Source organism: Limanda limanda, chromosome 2, assembly GCF_963576545.1.
Source record: "Limanda limanda chromosome 2, fLimLim1.1, whole genome shotgun sequence".
In the NCBI taxonomy this organism is placed as follows: Eukaryota; Metazoa; Chordata; class Actinopteri; order Pleuronectiformes; family Pleuronectidae; genus Limanda; species Limanda limanda.
Window position 1 is genome coordinate 902752 of NC_083637.1, and position 7249 is coordinate 910000.

Sequence of the window (7249 nt, forward strand, 5' to 3'; positions counted from 1 at the left end):
TGATATTGTGTGTGTTAGCGAGGAGGCCGGCGACCCTCCAGCTTCCTGCGGCAGATGCTTCACGTGGTGTTTAACTGAACTTTGACCCGATGATATTAAATCACGTTTTGAGAGATGATTTAAAAACAGACTTTAGAATCGTTCGATCGTCACTTCAGCCTCCGACTCCGACACTGAACTGAACCAAATCCACTGACAGAACATGATTTATTTCCTGATCCCAACATTTAACTGCAGATTTTATTCTAACCAGATTAATACTGTAGAATAAATTGTGTTTTTTTACTTTCTGCTCCTTGAACTTGAGTTAAAGGTCCGACGTGAATCTGAAGCTTTGTTCCGTCTGATCGGAGGAAACACGACGTTTGAAATGTCCTGAAATCATAATCTGAGAGTTTGTCTGTATCCTGTGACGCTGCGATATATGATATATGATCCTAATATGCAATTGCAATTTATTTCATGAGGACACTGATGCACTTTGACCTGCATGACGCTGGTGTCTGACAGTTCTCAGTTGGTTCTGGAGCTGCGTGAGGTTTGTTCTCTCTGGACGTGACGACCTTCTCCTTCCATCGGTCCCAGGTGCGTAACGAGCTCCTGAGCATGAAGGGGGCGTGGCCGTGTTCACCGTCAGCCGGAGGGAAACCGCCACTCGTTCCTCACGTATCATCACCAACGAAAACTGTATCAGCACAAAGTATTTATAAAAAAAATCACATCAAATGACAATAAATTATTTTATACTTTGACTCGTCTGGTTTTTATTAAACTTCTTTGAGGAACGGATTTTAATGTCATTCCCTTTTAACATTTTCAAACGATGGGTTACCATGCCGACCATGATGATGCTGTTTGTTTACATGAATTATGGAGTTGAAGTCAATCCGTTAATTAGTTGATCATGTTTCTGTTTCACAGGAATCGTTTGTTCTCATAATTCAGACTTTAAACTCAGAATCAAGACATTTCTTGAATTCCTGTTTTAAATTTGGAGTTCGACGTCTTTTTACTTCTCTTTAATTTTTTCCATATTTGTCACATGGTCCAAAAAAACATACGGTCGTGTTGTGTGTTTGTAAAAAAGACTAAATAATAATTACTGGATTTCTTACAAATCAAATCTTTTTTCATTGTGTTTGTCCAGTTTCAGTTTGACTGTTGTGTTGCTATGGTTACCTTCAGTTTAAACGTATCACGAGCTCTGATTCAAGGAAACCAAACCATCCGTCCACCTGCCGGCCAATCAGGAAGCAGCGTGTGAGTAACAATCCTACGTAGTTTCTAATGTGACAATTTGATCAGGTGACGTCAAACATCAGGGAATCCCCCCTCCCCCCTCTGCAGAGCCGCCCCCCCTCCCACACCTCTCCTCCTCCCCCCTCCCCACTTGATCTGCATTGCAGTGCCAGTCCCCCCCCCTCCACCCCCCCTCCAAGGCCTCTCTCTGTCTCATCCTGGTGCCACAGCGCCCCCTACAGACAGACTACACAGTTTCATCCTTTGAATCAACTGTAATAATCGTTTTATTAATGAAGAAAACCAAACTCAATAAAAACCAAAGACAACAGATAAAATATTAAAACGTAATTTAAAAGTGATGGCAAAAAAAAGATACCCCCCCCCCCCACACAGACACACACAATAAACCGGACAGAAGAATAAAGATAAAAGAATAATAACAAGTAGAAATCAATTTGTCGATGATTTAAAACATTTTCCACGGCTCCTCCTTTATTCCCTCGGTGAAAAGTTGAGATGAAATTTCATCTGAGCCACGAAACAGAATCAAGACAAATTCATTTCCAACAGAAACCTTCGTTAAAAACAACATTAAAAACAAATAACCGACACGTGAGAAATATAAGAAACACAGTGGAATGAAATCCAGAATCAAAACAAAGATTTATTAATTTAACCTTCTGGAGAAACATCATTTTCAAAAGTCCCAGTTTGTTCTCTGCATCTCGTGGCCTCAACTTTTATTGACTCTTTTTACTTTTCTATATTTTGTATTTTGTGTGTGTGTGTGTGTGTGTGTGTGTGTGTGTGTGTGTGTTCAGCAGCGTCAGGTCGACTCACAGCTTCCTTCACTGTCCTCCACCCCCCCCCACCCCACCCTCCTGGACCCTTCTTACACCGGACACTCCTGGGCGTCATGGCAACAGGTGAGCCCAGCCCCCTGATTGGCTGTGTGTGCTGGGATGTGGCGTCCCCAGTCAGAACTGCTGAGTGGACCCTCCTTTTTAAAGCACCCCCCCTCAGCAGCACCCCCCACACGGCCTCCTATTATCCCTGCTTGGTGTTGTTGTGTCCGAACTGAAGCTTCGAGTGCGAGAGCAAAACTGCAGCGGGATCATATATGTGCCTCTGCAGGGACGCCGGGGGCATAACCTAACAAATGTGTGGGGTCAACTGGTAAGTGTGTTGTGTTGCGTGTGCAGAGCTGGGAGCCGAGGTAGAGTACTGCTAAGTTGTGATGGAGGAGGTGGACATCAGCACCACTGTTAGATCTGTTGCCCTCCACACGTTTCGCTGCCTCGAGGCCAGAACTCGGACTCCTGATGAATTTAAGGCAAGTGTGTTCTTCAACAACTTAGTGGTAAACAACTGAGTGGTAAACAACTGAGTGGTAAACAACTTAGTGGTAAACAACTTAGTGGTAAACAACTTAGTGGTAAACAACTTAGTGGTAAACAACTTAGTGGTAAACAACTTAGTGGTACCTCTATTCTCCCACAGCCCAGGGCAGCCTGGAGGGCAGGGACTGGGATGAGTGGTTCTCTGGTTCTGGAGAGAGACGCTGTGACAGGATGATGATGATGATGATGATGATGATGATGATGATGATGATGATGATGATGATGATGATGATGATGATGATGATGATGATGATGATGATGATGATGATGATGATGATGATGATGATGATGATGATGATGATGATGATGATGAGCTGCTGCTCGTTTGTGACTCAGATACTAAGAGTGAGTGGCAGGACGCACAAGGACAATGTCCAAGTTACCTGGGTCATCAGAGACGAAGGACGTCCACCAGCGGTCAGTAACAGAGAGGAGGAGGAAGAGGAGGAAGAGGGGGAAGAGGAAGAAGAGGAGGAGGAAGAGTAGTGGTAGGTGAAGGAGGAAGAGGAGGAGGAAGAGTAGGAGGAGGAAAAGGAGGAAGAGGAGGAGGAAGAGGAGTAGGAAGAGGAGTAAGAGGAGAAGGAGGAAGAGGAGAAGGAGGAAGAGGAAGAGGAGGAGGAAGAGGAGGAGGAAGAGTAGTAGGAAGAGGAGGAAGAGGAGAAGGAGAAGGAGGAAGAGGAGAAGGAGAAGGAGGAAGAGGAAGAGGAGGAGGAAGAGGAGGAGGAAGAGTAGTAGGAGGAGAAGGAGGAAGAGTAGGAGAAGGAGGAAGAGGAGGAGAAGGAGGAAGAGGAGGAGAAGGAGAAGGAGGAAGAGGAGGAGGAAGAGAAGGAGAAGGAGGAAGAGGAGGAGAAGGAGAAGGAGGAAGAGGAGGAGGAAGAGAGGAGTAGGAGGTAGAGTAGCAGGAGGAGAAGGAGGAAGAAGAGGAGGAGAAGGAGGAAGAGGAGGAGGAAGAGGAGGAGAAGGAGAAGGAGGAAGAGGAGGAGCAGGAGTAGGAGGTAGAGTAGCAGGAGGAGAAGGAGGAAGAGGAGGAGGAAGAGGAGGAGGAAGAGGAGGAGGAAGAGAGGAGGAAGAGGAGCAGGAGTAGGAGGTAGAGTAGCAGGAGGAGAAGGAGGAAGAGGAGGAGGAAGAGGAGGAGGAAGAGGAGGAGGAAGAGAGGAGGAAGAGGAGCAGGAGTAGGAGGTAGAGTAGCAGGAGGAGAAGGAGGAAGAGGAGGAGGAAGAGAGGAGGAAGAGGAGCAGGATGTTGTGATTTTATGATCGAACCTGATTCTGCAAAAATAACAAAGTTTTGTAGAAAAGAAGAAAAACAAGGAGATGAAGGTTTGAAGGAGAAGAGGAGAAGAGAGGAAGAGTCTGAACGAGAGGAAACGAGTTGTTCCTGCAAAAGAAGAAATGAAGAAGATCACAAGGAGGATGATGAAGAGTAGGGGGGGGGGGGCTACACAAACAGCGTTAGCTCCGCTCCGGTGAACGTCGAACCCCCACAGGACACAACAATGGCGTCTGAACGTTGCTAGATTTCTCTCCGGCTGGTTTCACTTTGCTCGAACAGCACAACGTCCGAACAATTGGCGGTTTCTCTGTTTCCCGCCTCTCAGCAGCTCGCTCAGCAGCTCGCCGCGCGGATACAAACACAAAGGTCGCAGCTGCGGCGGCGTTTCAGCGCTCGCAGGCGTAAAGAATGTGAGAGCAAACTGTTGCTGTGGTGCTGCGGTGAGGAGCCACACCGGTGAGGTTCTGACCTTCTGACCCCGGCTCTGTGAACCCGGGGAAGGCGTCGCCCGCCGCGGACGCCAGAAGACGCGGCTTCGCTCCACGTGGCGCTCGCCGCGGTTTGAAACGCAGACGTGTGATTGGTCAGGAGGTTCTATTGGCGTCAAACTCTGGATTCAAAGATTAAAAGAGAAATGAAAAGAGCGACGGTGACAGAAAATCAGAGTCAATCTACGTTAATGATTTTCTGACTGATCGGTTATTTATTCAAACTAATTAATTTTCTTTACAAAAAGTGGAAAATGATTTCAAACAAAACAAACGTTTGTGACTTTAGTTACTAAAGTTTCATATTTAAGGCGACTAAATGAATAAAATGTGACGATGAATAATGTCCTTTTATTATCGTTATTTAAATATTTTTGGTTTTTGATATGTGAAGCTCCCTAATTAATCTGTTTATTTAGAAAATAATTAATTGATTAATTTACAACATTATTAATATGTATTTATAACGTTTAACAGCTGCAAAATAAAATATAATAATGATTTCATTCCGGTTTTGGATTTAAGACGATCGAAGGTTAATTCAGGTTCAATAAAACAACGACGACTCATTTGTAAACGTTGTTAAAAATTAAATTGACAACGTGGAAACTCGTCCTCAGCCGCCTGCGTCTCTCACGCTGTTGTGGCGTCTCTGGTCAGAAACACGTTGATTGTGTTTCCCGCTCATTTCCTGCGTTTTCTCCGTCATGTTTAGAGAAACGGTTAAAACTCAACGGTGTCAAATCTTGAACTTGAGTGAAGTAAATAAGACAAAGGCTTATCCTTCATATTCTGTTCATCAGCGTCTGTAGAACCCTCAATTATGAAAACCTACATTTATCTGACGAGAGTTTCTGAAGGCTTGTGTGTTTTTATGTTGTTCACGTTGTTGAACCGTTTTGAGTTGTTCGGTGAAGTGTGTGTCGGACGTGGTCTCTGTGCCTCGGGACATTAAAACCTCCCGCTGTGGTTCCTGCAGGTTTCCCAAGGGGACGCTACTGAGAAGCTGGCTCACCAAGTCGCGGCCCCGGTTGCTGCTGCTGATCGCCGGGTTGAAGAGGCCTCAGGTGACACTGATGAGGAGGAAAAGGATGAAGCGCACAAAAGTAGCAAAGGCCACGTAAGCGGTAAATATAGCTTATGTTGCACGGAGAGATGCTAACCCCGACATGGACACAGACACAGGAAGTGGTCAGAGGAGCCAAGCGTTGCTAAACTCACAAAGCGTCTTTTTGAAATGTTACACAAACTGAAGTTTATTTTCTCAGGTTCAGGAAACATGAGGGTGAAGTTTAAAAATATATATTTAATGGAGACATTTTTTTTTTAATGTAAAATCACAGACTGTAAAAACGTAGACTCAGGGTCCAGAAACCTGTCTTCTGTGTGGTGACCACCAGGGGGCGACTACTCTGCTAGTTTCTATAGAAAGTGACTCTGAGTGACTGAGTCTGCACTGGATGTATGGGGGGGTACCACAGTGTGATTGACAGCTGTTGTCGTCCAATGGATGCAGGTGGCCGGTGTGGGTGGGCGTGTCCGCCAGCTCTCGGTCAGGCTCCGCCCCCTGGTCCTCCAAATAAGGTTATTTCTGGTTTCAACAAACCAAGATGGCGCTGAACACGGTGACGGTTGTGAAACTAAAACCAGAATCTCTCCGGATCGTTAAATCTAACCTTGTTTCTTTAATCGGTTCAGTGTGAAGGATTCAGGAGCTTCTGTCGGAAGTGAAAACAAATCTTAACGTTTTCATTCGTATCACTGAAACAGTTCGTACAGTTTGTACAGTTTGTACAGTTTGTAGTTTGTACAGTTTGTACAGTTTGTACAGTTTGTAAAGTTTGTAAAGTTTGTAAAGTTTGTAAAGTTTCCTGTCGCCCAGTGAACGTTCTCTCACGAGCCGTGAGGGGTTTCAGGTGGTTGCATTATTCAGAGTCTCCACTAGATGTCACTAAATCAAACACACTGAACCTTTCAAAACAAACCTGCTACATTCAACCGTGTTGTTGAGGAGGGATTCTGGTGGGGGGGAGGGGGGGGGGGTTAAGGGCTGTTGTGTTCACATTGTGTTTGTTTCCAGTTTTGTAATTACTCGACTTGTTTGATTACCTTCACGTTTGTCTGGATTTTCTTTGTCCAGAAGAACTCTGATGACCTCGGTTGTTTCCTCCAGAACCTGCAGTCGAATGCCTCACTTCACCTGACTCCTCCCCAGAGAGGGGCGTGTCCTTAGACATGGACGAGGAGGACGAGGAGGAGGAGCTTGAACGACCTTTGCCCCAGCGACGAACTCAAACCCAGGAACCACAGAACAGATCGAAGCCAGAGAACAAAGCACAGAGATCCAGACCTCCAGATTAATCCGGATCACACCAGACCTGGACCGCCAGCCTTCTCACCCCCCCCCGCCCCCCCCCTCTTCAAATACACATGTGTTTTGGCTCATTCGACTGTAATGACTGTGGCCTGTTCATCACTTCTACCCAGCGACAAACTGTCGGTAGAACTCAGCTGTCCCTGTGTTCTCAGTTTTCCAGGTTGATGTGTTTGAGTCTCAGAAGATGAAGCTGATTAAACTCTGGAACCTGATTGGACGCCCCCTGCTGTGTCACGTTCTTCTGTCAGAGACAAACATTCAGTGGCGTTCACACGACAAACACCAGAAAACGTGTGAACGTTACAAACCTGTGTGATGATTCAAACACCGCATTTAAAAAAACAAGGTTGCTAACTATGTTGTTTTTGCTCAATAAACTGCAGATTAAAAAATCCTTAAAAAAAACTCACTGTTTGTTGTAAATTTTAAATCTAAATGTGAAATGTTAGATCTAAATCTAAATATCAAAT